Genomic DNA, 20,830 nt, shown 5'->3' on the forward strand with positions numbered 1-20,830 from the left:
TCTCGTAATGGTCCCGGACTTTGAGCGTTTATTGTTCCATCTGAGGCTTCGAGATCTGGTGCACCGGCCATACCGCCGCTGGAGAAGAGCGGTGATCGTGGCCAGGTGCCTTGCGCATCAAGTTCCCTGTCCCCAGCAGAGGCTAAGTGTTCATTAGACGAGTTGGAGGCTAAGCTCCAAAAGTTTAGGTTTTACTTGGAACAAGGTACGGCAAGAAATGAAGAATGAATTGATTGTTGGTGTTAATAACGATCATCCTCCTTTACTTCCTCTGCATTACTGCAGATGACGTGTCACTGAGCACATTTGTTCTGTGCATGCACTACACGTGAGGCGCCTAGTTGTTTCCACTGCACGGTGTGGAATACGAAGGTTCTGTTATAGTTCACTAACCAGCTGTCTTCAAGTTGATGTCCCCAGCGCAGAAAACAGCACGCAGGTCGTAGGTTCTGTATCTTGAGGCTGAAACTGACTTTTAGCGAGGTTATGTTCTGAAATGATGTATCACTTCTTTGGGATGCCACTCGCGTTTTTTAATATAGCCACACGAGAAGCCTACATGATCTTAATACAACACCTTCTGATACAGCAAAGTACATGATCAAACACATTGTTTACGAAAATGTATCTTTACACGATTTGTGGCACGTGTCTGTGCCTCATGACTACCAGAGTGAACGTGTCAATACTGAATACTGGTAAGCACAACCTGCCACAACATCTCGACTGCCTAATCCAGAGTGACGAACAGCCCGAACCACTGCACGTGCCATACCAGAAAAGGCGTGACCCGAACTGCTTCGTCTGCACTTTCGTCAGTCCTTTGTTTTTGATTTAAATTGTTTTTAATAATTCTAAAATGACTGATTGATAGTCAGCTGTTGCGAGATATTTATATTGAAAAGTGAAGTCATCCCAATGAGTAGTGTAACTAATAATAATAACTATACTTTAACGTTTTGGCGCTCTTGCTCCGAACACAGCAGCCAATCACAGAGCAGTAGAATTATGCAGGCGGTCTTTCTCACGGGAATGGTACCGAATCTAACATCTGTCAGAGGTACCTCACACCACATTCCGTCATCTACATACTTCTTGCATCTCCACTGCTCTCGAAACAGCTTCTTGGAGCCTAATATGATGGCTGACTAAGCCAGAAATATTACACATCCCCTCACTTCTGAGATTTCCAAAAATTGGGATGTTCTCGAAGACAACACACAATTTTGGAAATGTATAAATAAACTGAACCAAATTTTGATAGAACTGTAAACTAACAGGTAATCTCTCAACAGCCAAGCTATCACACTAACCCTACTTTTATATCAACACACATCACAAATTTCTGAAGTGTGCGTTGGGGTGCACGATAATATGAAGTGAAACTTGGATCGTGGGGAAGTCGTAAGAGAAGACAATCAAAGGGTTTGTGATGTGGTGCTACAGAGGAATGTTGAAAAATAGGTGGACAGATAAATGAGGAGGTTTCCCGCGGAATCGTCGGCGAAAGAAAAACACTGACAAGACGAAGGGACAGGATGTTAGGACGTCTGTTAAGACGTCGGGGAAAAACTGCCGTGGTATTAGATGGAGCTGTGATTGTATCTGTTCCATTATCAGTCGCTCATGGTCGATCTTAATGTGCTATAGATATGGTTATACTTGAAATTTCCGTCAAATATCCTGTTTAGTGGCGCTTCGTCGTGTATCTCGTCTGTGGGCGAGGGTCTTGGTGTGCCATTCAGCGGGGCCACGGGCCATGTTCACATTCACCTACCTTTTATTTTGTCGGGTAAGATCATTAATTATTTGAGCCTCGCTGGTTAGTGCAGCTTGTTGTTATTACTGTTCTGGGATAAATAATTTCAACTATTTAAAACCTGATTTGCAGAAGCTTTTGTCATTACTATTATGTGCGGCTAAGATCAATTATTATTTGAGCCCTGCTGTTCAAGTGCGGCTTTCTTAGTATTATTGTTCTGGGATAACATTTCTAACCATTTAAAAACGTGATTTTGCCTAAGCTATTGTCAGCGCAATTGTGTTATGTAAAATAATGAATTACTTCAGCCACGCTGTTTAATTGTAGCCTTATAATTATTATTGTTTTTGGATAACTTTAAAACCTAGTAATTTGAGTAAGGTGAGTCATTTCTTGTTGTGGGACAGAATCACTAACAGTTTACTGTGGCAATAACCTCGGGCTATTTAAAAATGGTTCAAATGGCTCTGAGCACTATGCGACTTAACTGCTGAGGTCATCAGTCGCCTAGAACGTAGAACTAATTGAACCTAACTAACCTAAGGACAGTACACACATCCATGCCCGAGGCAGGATTCGAACCTGCGACCGTAGCGGGCGCTCGGCTCCAGACTGCAGCGCCCAGAACCGCACGGCCACTCCGGCCGGCGGGGCTATTTAAAATGGCTGATTGTCTGACTACCTCCTTATTAACTATTTTGCAGTTCGATAACTGTAGTCGAAATTTCATTGTCTTGGAGATAGAAAAAACTTTTTTGCGCTTTAAACCTGCCTTCTAATGAACTGGGAAGTTTGTTCGTTAATTTTAATCTGACTCAAAATGAAGTCAGTGTATGTGACTATGAACACTGGTCCCCTTGCGTATTTTTCTCATCCAGCCTTCCACTCCACAACCAGTCACGGTGCACGTTGCGTCGATTTAAGGCAAAGAGACACTTCATCCATCTTCCAAAAAAAAGTATAGTACTTTTTTTAAAAGGAGCACAGTATGTTATTCGCTGATATCATGTCTGATATTGCGATTACAGATTAGATTAGACTACTTTTTCGTTCCATAGATCCGTGCTGAGGAGATCCTCGTGGATGTGGAATATGTCAATTCTTTTTTTCTTTTTTAAAGCTGAAATAACAATACTAATAGTATGAATATATACAATACATAATTTGTTTCTCTTAAAAAATTCGTCGATGGAGTAGAAGAAGTTGGCCACTAGTAAGTCTTTCAGGCTCCTTTTAAACTGATCTTTATTTGTAACAAATTTTTTTATGTTTGCTGGCAAATTATCGAAGATGAGTGTTCCTGAGTAGTGGACCCCTTTTTTAAGTAAATAAGTGCTCTTAAGTCCTTGTGCAGATCATTTTTGTTCCTGGTATTGTATGTATGAACTGAGCTGTTTGTTGGAAAAAGAGATATATTATTTAGGACAAATTTCATTAAGGAGTAAATATACTGAGAGGCAGTAGTTAGTACACCCAGTTCTTTGAAGAGGTTTCTACAGGACGTCCGTGAATTTACTCAACAAATAATACGTATTACACGCTTTTGGACTCTGAAAACTTTTGTTTGACTTGAAGAGTTACCCAAAAATATTATACCATATGACATTAAACTTCTTTAGAGTTTTTAAAAGCTCATAATGTTCTGCTGGGTTTAGTACCTCTCTTGCTATGTTTTCATACACAAAAAATTATCTAGAAACACGAAAGACACAGATAATAGCTATTTTGGTGATTTATATTGAGCACTGAAATCTGTTTATAACTTGTTACGACAGTTGCTACCACAATATTTCAACGGACTTCTGAATTCCAGTGACAGAGTAAGAAATAGAAGGCCATTACAAAAATTATACCTCCACAAATCGATTTTGTCATCAACTAATGAAGGAAGCAGTAAGTGATTAAGTAAAGTGGAAGCATTCGCGTGCTTCACAAGAAGTTATACCAAGGACAGTGTGTTAATGTAACTTAACAACCTGCTGGTCGTAGTTCTGGCAACGACTGCTCATCATACATAACCAACGCAGAGTCTTTCATTAAACATATTTACCAACTCGAGTGACAGTGCTGCTAAATCGCCTGGATCCACGGCAGTCCGCATTAGGCAACCGAGTCTCATGGCTTCGCCTCTGCGGGTGTGGGGACAGAGCGCCGCCGCTAAGAACCTGAGGCCGGTGCTGCTGCTGTCTGCTATTTCCGGGGTTCCGCTGTGTCACTGGCGCAGCTCCCCACTCGCTACCTGCAGATGCGCCTACAGCCTAGCCGTCATGATCGGGGTCCTCTACCTAGGTTTCAGAGCACTGCAACAAGCGATTTCTGTTATCAATGACAAATTTTGGCACCGCCTTATAGTGCCATGTGTCGTTATCAGCACATTGATGACTTTCATGACAGCTGGGTCCATCCTCCTCTTGCTTAGTCAACGCAAGAAAGCGTTTGTGGAATTTATTGATGACATCCAGCGTGTGGACAGAATGCTTAGACGTTGCCCAGGGCGCGGTGATGAGAAAGTAAGGCTTTTCCTGACTGTAATGCCTGCATTCTATGTTACTCTTACGATTGCCTGTGCTACTCAATCTCTGTATTATCAAGATAAATACTTCTTAGCTGTCGCCATTGACAGTTTCATAACATTTATGGCCTTGCTACAGTTCATAGCACTTTGTTTGATGCTAGGGCGAAGATTCAATTCAGTTAACGAATCAGTGAGGGCCAACTTCCGTTATGAGTTCTTAGAGATCGGATCACAAGATTTAACAACACTGCTCTGCAAATGTAATGCTCATTCTTTTTTCACAATGAGCCACGTACGCCCTACAAACGTAATATTAACATCCGCAAGCGATCGAATTGTGGAGATTCAAGTATTTCACTTGAAATTAAGAAAATTAGCTTCATCTCTGAAGGATGTATACGGTCCGATCATTGCAATGATTGTAGTGCAAAATCTCGCAGTTACAATACAATGTGTGTTCTGTGCCATTACATTTGTTTTGTATAACGCTAATGTAACAATGGCAGAAAAAATAACTTGTATGTTCAACATAACTGCATTAGTTCTACAAATAGCGTCTGTAGTGGTTACCTGTCAGTCTACATCCTCAGAAGCAAGGAGAACAGCAGTAATCGCTGAAGAGTTGTTCACACTGAATTGTGCAGGTTTGTGACGTGTGCTTCTCTATTATAACTGAATTTCAAGTTATCCTTGTTACTGGCTGCACTGCTTTGCAAATGGTTCAAATGGCTCTAAGCACTATGAGACTTAACATCTGAGGTCATCAGCTCCCTAGACTTAGAACTAGTTAAACCTAACTAACCTAAGGTCATCACACAAATCCATGCCCGAGGCAGAATTCGAGCCTGCGACCATAGCAGCAGCGCGGTTCCGGACTGAAGCGGCTAGAACCGCTCGGCAACAGCGGCCTGCTGGCTGTTCTGCATTGTGTCTAATGTAAGCTTCCCATAACTAACAAATTAGACACAGACAGTATGAAAGCAAATTTTACTATTTTGTACAAATTAGTATTGAAACTGCTTCTGCTTATTACACTCCTGGCCATTAAAATTGCTACACCAAGAAGAAACGCAGATGATAAACGGGTATTCATTGGACAAATTATTATACTAGAACTGACATGTGATTACATTGTCACGCAATTTGGGTGCATAGATACTGAGAAATCAGTACCCAGAACAACCACCTCTGGCCGTAATAACGGCCTTGATACGCCTAGGCATTGAGTCAAACAGAGCTTCGATGGCGTGTACAGGTACAGCTGCCTACGCAGCTTCAACACGATACCACAGTTCATCAAGAGTAGTGACTGGCGTATTGTGACGAGCCAGTTGTTCGGCCACCATTGACCAGACGTTTTCAATTGGTGAGAGATCTGGAGAATGTCCTGGCCAGGGCAGCAGTCGAACATTTTCTGTATCCAGATAGGCCCGTACAGGACCTGCAACATGCAGTCGTGCATTAATCTGCTGAAACGTAGGGTTTCGCAAGGATCGAATGAAGGGTAGAGCCTCGGGTTGTAACACATCTGATATGTAACGTCCACTGTTCAAAGTGCCGTCAATGCGAACAAGAGGTGACCGAGACGTGTAACCATTGGCAACCCATACCATCACGCCGGGAGATACGCCAGTATGACGATGACGAATAGACGCTTCCAATGTGCGTTCACCGCGATGGCGTCAAACACGGATGAAACCATCATGATGCTGTGAACAGAACCTGGATTCATCCGAAAAAATGACGTTTTGCCATTCGTGCTGCCAGGTTCGTCGTTGAGTACACCATCGCAAGCGCTCCTGTCTGTGATGCAGCATCAAAGGTAACCGCGAGCATGGTCTCCGAGCTGATAGTCCATGCCGTTCGTGCAGATGGTTGTTGTCCTGCAAACATCCCCATCTGTTGACTCAGGGATCGAGACGTGGCTGCACGATCCGTTACAGCCATGCGGATAAGATGCCTGTCATCTCGACTGCTAGTGATACGAGTCCGTTGGGATCCAGCACGGCGTTCCGTGTTACCCTCCTTAACCCACCGATTCCATGTTCTGCTAACAGTCATTGGATATCGACCAACGCGAGAAGCAATGTCGCGATACGATAAACCGCAATCGCGATAGGCTACAATCTGACCTTTTTCAATGTCGGAAACGGTACGCATTTCTCCCCCTTACACGAGGCATCACAACAACCTTTCACCAGGCAATGCCGGTCAACGGCTGTTTGTGTATGAGAAATCGGTTGGAAACGTTCCTCATGTCAGCACGTTGTAGGTTTCGCCACCGGCGCCAACCTTGTGTGAATGCTCTGAAAAGCTAGTCGTTTGCATTTCCTGTCGGTTAAATTTCGCGTCTGTAGCACGTCATCTTCGTGGTGTAGCAATTTTAATGGTCAGTAGTGTACTTTGAAAATAAGACTCTTATTGGGTGGTGTTTGACATCTACAACTGCAACTAACTTACAACAAGAGAGGGATCACTGTTTTATAGATGTCTAGCACACTACGCCACTCATATGTGACGATTATAGAAAATATTCATCAGCCGTTCTGAAATATTCTGGCGTTTCTTGCAGCATCACATGTGCTGGGTACTGACCAGCAGCAACAAGGGCACTTCGAGAATCCGACCAGATGAGGAATTTCTTGTCACGTCGTAGGGGTCTCATCCGGTCCACTGCCTTCAAGACTGCGATGAATTCCGCGATCTACACAGAAAACTGATAAGGGAGCCCTATCTTGAGGGGAATGTCAGGAAACACCACGGAGCAGCTGATAAAATCACTCTGCTTCGATCCACCTGGGTATACACTAATAAAATCTAGCTGACATGAAATCACGTTAAATTTAATTCTAAAGATATAGCCTCGGCTACAATTCTTCCAGTATTTGGTCAAAGCGGAAAGTAACCTGAGCCTTTTGAGGATCCAGAGGAATCCTTTGCTCCACCCCTGGCTCTGGACCTTCAGCCATGAGGCAGCTAAGTTAGAATCTCATCAAAACTGAGGTTCACGTATTTCACCGTTTCCTTCAAAGTGAGAACAGTGTGGAAGTGTGTGCATGCGATTAAAAGCAACATACACAGATGTCTCCAAAGAGAATTTAAAATCACTGGTGTTTCGCCAATCCTCCAGCCGCCTCATCTTCAAATTCAGTTGCCGAGTAGCCGTTGCAATGTTGGAGGCGGTACAGAGGACTGAGAAGCTGTTCTCGAACGATGGTCGCTGTACAGGAGGCCTTAGACTAGAAACCCTCAGATGTGGCATTACCAGTCCTCTCGGATAGGATTGACTGTAAGGAAACGTCCACAGAAACCCAACTCGTAGAGCTGCCACAAAATACTGTGCCTCCAGGCACGATCGTAAGCGTTTTTTCTAATCAAATAATACTTACTAAGGAAAGCTTGTTGAATTGCGAGGTTAGGTTACCGTGTGTGAAGAAACATCTCCTGAAACTGCACAGGGAGCCATTGAGTAATTACCTGGTACCATGAACACACGCTAGGCATTCTCCAGTGTCTTTCCTATGCACCTTGTGAGACTGACGCTACGATAGCTAATGGAGTTAGTTCGATCCCTGGCTTCTCAGAAATTCTACGTTAACGCCATGCAGGCAGATTGCTGTTTTAGGGTAGTGGAAGGCGTCCAGGACTGGATCGGTCACATTATAGCCGAGATTCACCAATCGGGAGTTGCACCCATCCCCAGGTCATCAGTATAAATTGGGAGGCAGCCTGTCTCTTAGTAAAATGATGAGTATCGTTCTGCAATCAGGGACAGAAGGGCAGTTTTGCGACAGTTCAGTCGGTCGCTACAGATGCCGATAGAAACGAAACTTGCATCTTTTCAAATGGAGAGAGCAAACACAAATGAAATAATGCGTGAAGGTAGACAGATGTCTTGTCATCCGTTCCTGAAGTCCTTCAATACACACGGAAAGAAAGTACGGGAGCCATTGGCAGGATTTCCAGGTGGAACTCACGACCACAAATAGCAGCTGTATGAGAGCAGAGGCTTCTTCAGAGGTATGAGACTACCACTGCCGATTATAACCAGAATCCAGCTTTCCTTCGCTATCGAGAGACATAGGGGAGGGTTAGTTTTAATTTCTGCTCCATCAACAAGCAGACTCACTCCCCTTGGGACCTGCAAACTGCACTGTCAAGTAGCTCGTTTTATTGCGGCCAGTCACGACCTGATAACGTACGGGGTGTTCAAACAATTGGGTCCGCAACCGACGGTGGTCCTCCTTTAGTTCTTTAAAGCACTTTGCATGACGGGCGACCTTACCAACTCCTGGAACGAATCTGTTTAAATCCCGATTTTAATTAAAATACTGCAAAAGTTCCAGCGGAGAAGATATTCTTTCCTTTTCTAAAATATTTCAATCACGTACCCGATAAGCAAACTATGAAAAACCAAACCACTGAAAAGTAAATCGTTTTCCGGTTGGCCATGGAACTTCGAGAAAACTAATAAAGTCACTCATACCCATATCGTCTAATGGTTGATGTGTGCATCTTCAAAGAACGAATTCCAACGCTTTTATAGTGAATTATTCTGTCGCTACAATGTACTGAATAGCATTGCTGCTGTATGTTGATGCAGATATTTTGCGGTGAGTTCCTGCATAGCTATAGCAAAATCAATGTCAAATACATGAGAACCTATGAATGTTTATGATGCGGCATTTTTTCTTAAGATAATTTTCTGCATTTTTCGGCGTACGGGAATTTTCGAACTAATGCACGACACAAAGATTTGTGCCTCGCCTGGGCCTGTCAACACCGACATTCGATTTTTAATGACTGAAAACACGTTGCGTGGTCGGACGAGTCTCGTTTCAAATTGTATCGAGCTGATGAATGAGTACAGGAATGGAGGCAACCTCATGAATCCATAGACCCTGCATGTCAGCAGGGCACTGTTCAAGTTGGTGGAGGCTCTGTAATGGTGTGGGGAGTATGCAGTTGGAGTTATATGGGACCCCTGATACGACTCTGACAGGTGACACGTTCCTAAGCATCCTGTGTGATCACCTGCATCCATTCATGTCCATTGTGCATTCTGACGGACTTTGGCAATTCCAGCAGGTCCATACGACACTCTGCAAGTCTGGGATTGCTACAGAGTGGCTCAATGAATACTCTTCTGAGTTTAAACACTTCCGCTGGTCGCTAAACTGTCAAGACACGTACAATATTGAGCTTAACTGGTATGCCTTGCAACATGCTGTTCAGAAGAGATTTCCACCCCCTCGTACTCTTACGGATTTATGGACAGCACTGTAGCATTCGTGGTGTCAGTTCCCTCCAGCACCATGTCAGACGTTAGTCGAGTCAATACCACATGGTGTTGCGACACTTGTGCCTGCTCGGGGGGGGGGGGGGGGGGAGGCTTACACGACTTTAGCATGTGTCACGTAGTAATGTACAAGTTTATTTGGCTCTTCAGTGTACTGACTTTTGTCAAATATGATCATAATGATTTCATCTACAATTACTTGCTACTAGTAGATGTTCTTGTAATTCTGACAACGTTGATTTGAGAAAAGAAACTCAGAGTTTAAGCGATACAGAGATGTTGAAAACATGCACTGGCTTAGCAGACAGTATTGTCTGATTTCTGCACCAACATTAAAATACGTTTATTTTAAAAGCAGATGATTACAGTGTTGTTGTTTTTGCAGTAAGAGTACAGCAAACCATATGAACTGTTAGTCACCCACGTTTAACCATCATACAAAGCTACACTCCATAAAAATACCTTCGGGAAAGAAGGTCGCACTCTTCGATTTGCTTTCGGTGCTAACTATTTATTCAGAAACACTTTCCTTTCTGTCGCCAATCTGCATTTTATATAGACTCTACTTGGATCATCGTCAGTTACTTTGCTGTCATAATGGAAAAACGCATGAGTTACGTTTGGCATCTCATGTTCTAATCTAATTGCCTCTGCATTCTTGGTGATTTTTGTTTTTTGGAAATTAATTTGCGGTCGCATTCGTATTTGTCTGCCTAATGATTCGTATCCGACTATATTGAAAGTACTCTTATCATAGTTAGGCTGCTGTCAATCTTACAACCTCTTTTCAACTGTCAACTGTTGGCAGAGGTCGTTTTCCATCTATGACTTAATTAGCTGTCGTGGGTAAGCCTAGTGACTACTCAGTTAGCTACCAACAATATATCAGTGTGAAGCGGTCACATAAATCGTAGGGACCAGCCTTCCCAAAGAGAGAGACAACTCAGCCATGATCCCCCTAGCCAGCAGGCGGCATCTCAGGTACCGCCAGAGCTCCCTGGCTCCACGGACCTATTCTCCTTTGGAAGCCATTGGACTGAATGTATGCCTATGTTATCCTAACCCCTGGGCTATAATCAGGATGTCACTCGAGCCACAATGAGCAGATAGAGAGGACCTGTTGGACAGACGCTGAATGCTGCACCTCCATCAATCAGGAACTCACTTAGGAGCCGCCGCTACGACGGTATCAGAATTTCCTGTCAGTGATCGGGTAGTGAACCTGTAACGTGTCTTGTCGTTGTTTCCTCCCCGGACTTTACTGTGTTTCATCATACTGGGAATTTGCAACGGAACATTCGTTCTGAGACCTTTGCTCTGACTGTGTCCAAGGTTAAAAAATTTTAGATTTGGAATCTCCCATCACGGATTGAACTTCAGCTAGCGTAGTACATTCTGTATATACTAGTTAGTGATGTTTTCTAGAAAAGATTTTTTTTTCCTTCTTAAAGGCATTCAGTCTTCAGACAAAATTGGTGTTTATTTATTGTTGCAAAAAGTGGCTGTTATATTACTGTTATGTCACTACTTGAGACGAGACTCTTTTAATACTATTTATTTACTATTCAGGAAGTAACTGAGTATTACTCACTTTGTCAGGTAAGTAATTTTAGTGAGCCTCTGAAGTTTAATACCCTCGGTTCCGCTTACTGCTTACTCAGTGTTCAGATTAAATAACATGGTGGATTCCAACCATCGCTCACTCTCTCCTCCACTAATACTTTAATTTCCTTTTGGGTATCTGTAGTGGCTTCCTTGAATTTAGTCGGCAGGGGTGGCCGAGCGGTTCTAGGCGCTTCAGTCTGGAACCCCGCGATCTCTACGGTCGCAGGTTCGAATCCTGCCACGGGTGTGTGATGTCCTTAGGTTAGTTAGGTTTAAGTAGTTCTAAGTTCTAGGGGACTGATGACCTCAAAAGTTAAGTCTCATAGCGCTCAGGGCCATTTGAACCATTGTTTTGAACCTTGATTATATTTCTGATACATTCAGAAATTTGATAAGTATGTTCCAGTCCCAGTCGTTCAATGCTTTCTGTAGACTCCAAATTCTACAAACATAGGTTCACTTATTTTCGTCTCTCTTCTGACATTAATTTTTGCGCCAGTGTTATGATGTATCAGTTAGAGGGCCCGTACAACAGACAAGATTGGGGGGCTGCCGACCTCCTTTCAAGAGCTCATCAGTGGATGTAAACATCAACAGACTTACCGCATAAACACAGCACTACTTCACGAAAAGCCATGTGACAGAGATCCACCAATTGGAACTAATGTGACTACGTGTAGCACTATCCCTAATCGGTGTTAGAAGCACGCCGGCAGAGTCAGACCGGCAGTGTGTAGCTACAGCTAGGATAGCTTCGACCAATAGCTACGCCGGCTCTAGCGTAATAGACACTCGCCGTAGCTGTCGGTAGAAAGTTGTATCTTTTTGGATGTAAGCAGACTTTGTAATTGTGTAGCGTAGTATTTTCGTTATTATTTTCGTTTCCCTCTCTTGTACATTTATCTGACTTTTGCCACCACGAAAACAGTTGGGTTTCTTGTTGTTCTTGCGTTTGGAAATTAGTACAAGTCAAGAAGGCGTTTTCGTTAAATAAATGTGTTCAATCTTGATCGTTAGTTCTTTCCTGCCGCCCGCAGGACACTAAGTTATTGGAGACGAGGATAAAACTTTTATTTTCGGACGAAATGGGTTCCTTAGAGAAATTTGTTCAGTCCTTGACGGAAACTCTACAGCAGATTCAGGCAGCGCTCAGAAGGCCAGAACATCGCCCTTAACCCCCCCTCCCCCCCCCCCCCCCGGCATTGCAAGAGGTAGCTCGTAGAGTTGATTCGTTGATTCCATCGCTTGGTAAATTGAACACTCTGCACGTGGCTCCACGGACGTTTCCAGCTTCCGATAGGTCTGTCGACGAAAATCGAGGTCGAGCTTTTTTTTTTCTTTTTTTTAACATCAGTCATTCAATAGGTGTATCGTTTAATTTGGCAGTTGAACCCTAAGCAGTCCCCTGGACATCTCTCGTTTATCCATAACAAGGGCTGCCTTTTAGAGTGCTTTGACGCACAAATACACGTCACCTCTTCTTCTTCTTTCTTGTCGAAAGTCCCCAGGTGAATCATGTCGGGAACTGGTTACGATTCTCCAGGGTCCCTCGAGCGATTGCAAATTCCGGTGCACAGATGTTGCCTGCAAGTAGTCTTATGCCTCATCGTTGATTCGCGATATGGTGGTGTTTCACGCATCAGGCCAGGGTCTTCGGGCAACATTCTGAAGTTACAGGACCCGTCCCTCGACACCAGTCTGCCGATCATTCGCGCGTTTGAACAGTCTCACCGGCTACAATCACCGCGTCCTGATTCGGCTGTTTTCGCGGCTCCCCAATTGCCTAGCGCGGAGCGGAAGTCTCATCGGTCCGCTGGTACATCCCGCGACAGAAAGTCTTTTGCCCGTTTACCATCATGTCAAGACTGTTTCCGGACTCACCAACGGTCGGAGTGCCCCATCGGCGAGCAAGGTGCAGCCGAACGGGCCATATCGTCGTCGTGCGTCTGGCTTCACAAAAACATCCCGTAGATGCCACGCTTCCTGCGGACGCACAGGTTCGTCACGAATCGTCGCTGCTGGCCTATCTTAGAGGCCGCGCATATTCCTGTAGTATTCCAAATTGACACGGCATCTTCAGTTTATATTGTGGATGGTGCAACATACCAACGTTTGGGCTCGCCAGCCTTCGTCTCCGTACGCTTGCACCTTGGGTAGTTTACATAAACACCATATATTACCAACACAAATCTCCTACAACGGTCGTTCCTTCACCACTCAGTTTTCGGTGTTCGGCTGCCCCGGCGCTATTAACCTTCTAGGTGTGGAGATTAGTAGTTGTCTGGGTTTGTCAGTGTAGGATGAGGTACAGATGGTTTGGATCTCCTCCTCGAATACCTCCTCGGCAAATACGATATGTGGTTTTTATCCTCCCCACCAGGGATGACGGGTTCCACTGCACATGTTCAGCTTCTTCACCCTGTTGTCCTTCGTTTTTTTTTTAAGGCCCGCCCGGTCCCCTTTGCTCTCCGAGACAGGCTCCAGGTGGAACTTTGCCGCATACGAGACGAAGGCATCCTTTCTCCTGTCGCACACAGTCGCTGGGCGACGCCTATCGCGTTAGTCGAGAAGCCGAACGATACTTTACGCATCTGTGGTGATTTTAAAGGCAGGTCAATTCTCAGACCATCATCAATGTATAACATGTCCCCTCACTGAATGACATACTCACCTGTCTTGCGGGCTCAAACGTTTTCACAAAAACTGGTTTGCGTGACGCTTATTTGCCGCTGCCGTTGGGCGAGGAATCGTAGCAGGTCCTAGACAGCAATACCCAGTGTGGCCTTTTCCGGTACAACCACCTCCTGTTTGGCATTGCCAGCGCAGCTGCCATTTTCCAACGTTATTTGGAACATCTCGATATCACCGTCGATGGCTCGTTCACAGTGGACCTCGTGGACTGCCTGGATAGGCTGTTTCAGGTTTTTCCGAGGCTAACCTGCATTGCCGGAAAGAAAAGTGGGGCTTTCTTGCGCGCGAGGTAAGTTATCTCGGGTTCGCAATTGATACCTGCAGCCTACATGCCACTAAGTGGAGGTGATTCAAAACCTGCCTTCTCCCATCAATGTGAAGCAACTGAAATCCGTCCTGGGTCAAATTAACTATTATCGTCGTTTTATACCCCACGCCGCCAAGATTTTGGCGGCCATGACCGCGTTGTTGCGCAAGGGTGTGGGTTGGGTTTGGGACGCAGAGTTTGAGCAGGCTTTCACAAGTCTCAAGTCGGTTTTCTCCCACCCACCTTGTCTGGCCGCTTACGATCCTTCCCTGCCCTTCATCGTCGCCGCCGAGGTATCGAACTATGGATTGGGTATGGTCGTCTCGCAAGTTGTCAACGGTCTTGAGAGGCCAGTGTCTTTCACATCCAAAAAATTGTCCGACGCTCAAACCAAAAGTAATTGAAAAGGAAGCTTTGGCGCTGGTTTTTGCCCTGACGAAGTTCTACGACTTCGTATATGGTCGTCATTTCAAGCTGCAGACCGACCACAAACCTTTGGTTTCTTTGTTTCACCCAGGTGCTGCAGTGCCCACCCAGACAGTGCGCCACCTCCAGCATTGGGCGCTCTTCCTTTGGTATTGTCTGTCGCACCTCTGAACAGCACGCAAACGCCGATTTCCTTTCCCAGCTGCCTACCGGAGCGGACCGTGAGTTTGACGCCCCCCCCCCCCCCCGCCCACCCCCTCCATGGTTTGTCTCATTGTGGAACCGAACGTGGACGCAGCTCTGGACGCGCTTCCGTTGAATGCCAATGCCATCCGGCGGGCTCCCAATCAGTACCAGACATTGCAAGTTCTTTGCCGCCAAATCACTGCTGGTTGGCCGACCAGCCATCGTAGCGTCCACGATGCGGAAGACCAGCATTTTTGCGATCATTGGCACAGTCTCTTTTTCTGCAGTGGCGTCCTCCTTTTGCAAAGTGATCTTCACGTTCACCAGGTGGTCATACGGCATGCATTACGCCGCCCTGTCCTTGATCTCCACCATGCTGGCCATTGGGGAATCGTCCTCTCCAAACAGCTGGCCCGCCATCATCTTTACTGGAGCGGATTAGATAAAGACATTGCCTCCCTCATGACAGCCTTCACCACACGCCAAAGACGTCAGGCACCAGCCCTGGGCCAGTAATTTGTGGCCAAGTGCAGTTGCTCCCTGAGAACGCCTCCACTTGGATTTTGCAGGGCCATTTCTTGGTTCCTAATGGCTCATCCCAGTCGACTCCAGGTCGGGATATCCTTATTTATCCCGCATGATGAACAACATTTCTGCTGACACTATCGAAGTTCTCCAACGCCTCTTTGGTGTCTAGGGACACCCCAAAACGATCGTTACAGATAATGGTCCACAGTTTATTTCGAGTGAGTATAAGCAAGTCTGTGCGACGAATGAGATTTTCCTCATCCACATCACCCCGTTTCTCCTGGCGTCAAACGGCCATGCAGAACGTTTAGAGTGGAGGCTCAAGACCCAGATCGATAAGCTGCTGAGCCACCACCCACTGGAGGAGGCCGTGCTTCTTTTTTGGCTACATACGGTGCCACCACCAATGCTGGTAAAAGTCCAGTGGAGATTCTTCGTGGTGCTACATTCTGCTCTCCCTTATTTGTCTTCGTTCCTGAGACTTCTCTCCCTCCCGCCCACACTCAAGTGCACTCCTTCCACATCGGGCTGGAGTTCTGGGAGCGGATCTTCTCTAATCCACAGGCACACTGGGCACCTGCTGTCGTCACCAAGCTCTCCAGCCAGGTGATTGTGTCTCTCTGGTGGGCCGATGGTTCTGCCGCCAGCTGCACCTCAACCGGCTCTGCTCCCATCTGGTGGACCACGACGCTCCAGGGGGAGGTGCCAGTGCCTGTCGCCGGCCACTCTGTGACGGAACCCCCACTTCCGCCTCCGACGGCTACCAGATGCCCCTACTGCGTCGCCACCTCCAGTCCCTGCCAGCCACTAACCTACTGACGTCGACCAGGACGCCCCTACTCCTATAGACGTTTGAGGCGCTGTGCATTCTTTTTTCACGGGAAGAAATGTCGTAGAGGCCCATTATCTGTTAGAGATCCAGCACAACAGACAAGTAAGTTGGGCTGCCGACCTCCTTTCAGGGGCTCGCCAGTGGATGTAAAAATCAACAGACTTTCTGCATATGCGCGGCACTACTTCGTGACAAGCCATTTGACAGAGATCCACAACGGAACTAATGTGACTATGTGTAGCACTCCACCGAAACCGTGTTACAAGCACTACAGGAGAGTCAGACCAGCAGTGTGTAGCTACAGCTAGGACAGCTCCACCCAGTGCCTATGCCAGGTTTAGCATAGTAGACACTCGCTGTAGCTGTCAGTAGGGAGTTGTACCTCGTTGGGCGTAACGCCACATTGTAATTGTGTGGCGTAGTATTTTCGATACTATTTTCTTTTCATTGTCTTGTATTATTATGTGGCTTTTGCCACCACAAAAGCTGTTGAGTTTCTGGTTGTTCTGGCGTTTGGAAATTAGTACATGCCAAGATGGCCTTTGGTTAAGTAAAGTGTGTTCGTGCTTGATCGTTAGTTCTTTTCTGCCGACCGCAGGACACTACATATTAATTCACATGTTCCTCAAATGTTCTTCCCTGAGGTAATCGTCTACGAGTATTGTATTAGTATTACTCAACCATGAGTTATTAAACAGACTGAACTGTATCTTTCGCACTTGTCAGCACCTGCCTTCTTTGAACTGGAATTATGACATTCTGCTTCATGTCTCAGGGTATTTCCACAGGCTTCTTCATTTACATGCACAGGAAGCTACTTATTTTTAAAAAGAGTCCATGTGTTGCGGTAAGAGTTCTTCCATAATAGTCCACGGTAGCCTCACTGCTGGTGAACCACGAGTCCTGCTATGGAACGAAAGACAGAGGCCGAACCGGAGTGCGAGTTGGTGCGTCAGTGACTGAGCTAGCGACTGAGCGGCTGCGCTAGTGACTTAGACTGTGAGCTAGTAACTGACACTGAGCCCTCCAGTCCACGGCGGCGATCTGAATACCTGCAGTCGAGCGGTCATTGGTGGCTTGTTCGTTGCGAGTCTGGCCTCTCCTGGCCTGGCACGCTTGATCCAGCACCTGCTATCGATCTTCTTGCTGCGTCTTTGCTGTCCGGCGTGTTGGCGCGACCGCTTACGCCAGGACATTCCTACCCCCAAAATGCCGCACTATTGTCATCTAGGGAAGAAACGAATGACAATGGGGAGGGACGTGGGACGCTGGACGGAGAGATGAGCTGGGAACAATGACAGTGGAGGACGGTGTACTCCTGGCCGGTCCTCGTCATCTGGCTTTCAGGACAACAGGAACATCCTCCGGGAAACTGCTGCCAGGGCACGCGTCCCGGCCTGAGGGTGTGTCCTGGGGCCACACCAGCGATGGCGACGGCGCTGTCGGGTCCAGGTCCATCGGGTCGGCGAGAGGGGACGACGAGGCGAGGACTTATCGTCCATCCACTCCTCCTGATATGCCCTGGTGGCACCAGTGTACGGCTTCAAAGGCCGCGCTGTCCTGTGAGACCGTGAGTCTGGGGGAAGAAAAGCAGCAAAACCGCTGGGCAAATGACACTAATTAATTTGGTTCAGGTGCTGGCGCTGCAAATCATCGGGACTTACAATCAAGCACATAAAAGTGCCAAAGCGTTATGGATCACGTTCCTTTTCCGGCCCCCGATTGCCATAACACTTGAGAACAAGTTCCGTCGGTGATGCTCCGACTCGTGGGTGGGAGCGATAGGTGGCGAGAAGGAGCAGCAGAGCTTGTTCCCGTGTGTGGGTGATGCGACGCTTGGCCATCTATTGTTTAAAGTCACGTACGAAGTGTTCTGCTTGTCTGTTGCAACCGGAGCACTTGTTAGATGACGAATGCTATTTTGTTCACAAAGCTGTTCAAAATCATGTGAAGTGAACTGTGGTCCGTTGTCCGACGCAAGTACTTCTGGTGGACAACGCTGAAATGGTGCTACGTGATATGGTACAAGCCATAGGCACCGCAAATAGGAACTTGCTAAAAGATTCTATCACTATGAGCGAACGAGTGTTCAAGAAAAGTCCTGCAAAGTCAATGTGCACTCGCTGTCATGGTGATTAAGTCATAGGCCAAGCTGGGAATGTCTCTGGCGGGGCGGATTGGTTTTCCGCGCAAGCGCGACACTGTGACGTCATCTGTTTAATATGGGCGTCAGTGCCCTGCCTAGTATAGTGCTGTCGCGCTGTTTATTGCGAACAGTTCTCCAATATCCTATGTTGAGCAATCGAAAAACATCCTTTTGAAATACTTTGGGTATAAGCACACGCGATTGTCCATTGTCATTTTGAACCAGATTCACACTTTGTTGATCTGAAAGGTTATCCCGACGTGCTAAATATCGGCGCCCAACTGAGTTGTGGGTACTATCCAATGACATACGAATGTAATGCAACAAAATCTTGAGATCTGGGTCCGCTCCCGTGGCCTGTGCAATTTTTCTGTAGTGCAAGGGAAAGGATACCACAAATTCAGAGTCTTGCGCATCGATCTCACGAGATGCGACAAATGCATCAAAATCAGAGTCCATCGGAAGGCGAGATAAGGCCTATGCAATGCAATGCCATGCTTTGCTGTAAGTCTGTACACAATTTCATACTGATACTGCGAGAGCAACAAAGCACAAAGTTGCAATTTTTGCTCAGTTCTAGTAGGAACCGGCTTTGACGGTTGAAAAATGGACTGCAAAGGCTTGGGATCTGTCACTAATAGAACTTGCGACCATACAAATAGTAATGAAATTTGGTCACACCATACACTATAGCGAGGGCTCCTTTTTCAATTTGTGAATAATTACACTGCGTTTGAGTTAAAAACTTCGAGCCAATACTAATATTTCTGTCTTGTGCACCAATTCTGTGCGAAAACACAACGCCGATTCCGTCTGAAAAAGCATCGACTTGCAAAACTACTGATTTGGCAGGGTCAAAATGCACTGAACATCTGACACAAAGCAAAGCATTTTTGAGTTTCAGAAATGCGTCTGGACAGTCTTCGGTCCACAAAAAAGTTACATTTTTGCGACGCAAGCGATGCAATGGAGCCGCGATCTGAGCGGCATTCGATATGAACCGAATGTAGTATGTTATCTTGGCTAGTGATGACTGCAGTTCAGACACATTGCGGGGAACACGCAATTCACGGATTGCCAGCACGTGAGATTATAGGGGGTGCACACCCCGACAGTTTATCACATGACCTAAGTACTGTAGTTCAGTCCGGAAAAAAATCACAATTTTCGAGGCAACACTTGTTCTGCTTCTGACAACACTCGAAAAAGAGTATGCAATTTGGCAATGTGTTCCTGTGGTGCAAGACCCGAGACGAAAATATTGTAATTTGAGTAAAATGGCACTTTTACAGTCGGCTGTTCCAAGTAACGTTAGAAAATGGCACAAGCGCAAGCACTGCCGAAGGGCAAACGCAGATACTTGAATATTCATAAGTGTGTATTTGCAACAAACTCTTTCTGTAATTCCTCATCCAATGGAATTTGCAAGTACGCGTCACGCAAATCTATCTTAGAAAAGTAACATCATGCACCAAGCCTGTCCACGAGTTCCTCAGAGGGAGGTAACGGATAAGTGTCACCTACCGTCTGTGGGTTGACTGTAGACTTGAAGTCAACACAAATGCGAATGCGACCAGAAGGCTTAGGCAACAAAACGAGAGGACTTGCCCATCGTCTAGTTTGAACTGGAGCACTTACACCATTATCTTGTAATTCTTTCAATTCACTAGCTACTTTCTCTATTAAAGCAATTGGAACCGGGCTGGCCCGGAAAAACTTACGCTGTTCATTTTATTTCAATGTATCTGCGCTACGAAGTTATTTCCCATTCCTTCTGAGAATAGTTGAGGAAATTCTTTAAGCAAGCTATCGACACTGTCTTTTGGTGCAAAGACTGATACTGAAAGTACATTGTCTTGGACGCTAAGTCCAAAGAAATCAAAGGTATCTATACAGAATATGTCCTCACTGGCTCTTGATTTCAACACAGTAAAATTCACTGTCCTTGTGTGATTTTTGTAAGTGGCAGGTCACCTTCACTGTCAAAACAATGGAATTCCCTTTCTCTTGTAATTAGTGAGGTGCTTCCTACATTTAGAAAGGCGTGGTGGGCCTAACTGTTTGTACGTGGCGCGATTAAGCAAAGTTACAGAGGCACCTGTGTATAACTGAAAATTCACAGATATTTTTTCCTAATTGTCAGTTAATTTGTATGTTGTTGTCTGTGTAGTTAGAGATTGTAGTGTCCCTGCATTATTTTTATAATATATTAAAAATACCTATACTCCTTGCATCTAAAATGTTCTAGAGGAAAACAGGTACAAGTGCAAACACATTTGATTTATTGTGCTATATTTTCGTTAGCTTTTTGGTACGATATATGTGATATATGTACTACAAGACATGTTCACTACAAAACAAGGCAATATGACTAGCTCAAATGAAATTAACATAATAAGCTGAAAAACGATTGGCCAATAGGAAATGAAACTAAATTACATAAAGGAAAATATATTATTTCTAATACATGTGAAGGATTTTTCAGTTACATTGTATAATTACCTGACAGTCATTTTCTATAGAATCGTAGTAT

Source organism: Schistocerca serialis, chromosome 2, assembly GCF_023864345.2.
Source record: "Schistocerca serialis cubense isolate TAMUIC-IGC-003099 chromosome 2, iqSchSeri2.2, whole genome shotgun sequence".
Classification (NCBI taxonomy): domain Eukaryota; kingdom Metazoa; phylum Arthropoda; class Insecta; order Orthoptera; family Acrididae; genus Schistocerca; species Schistocerca serialis.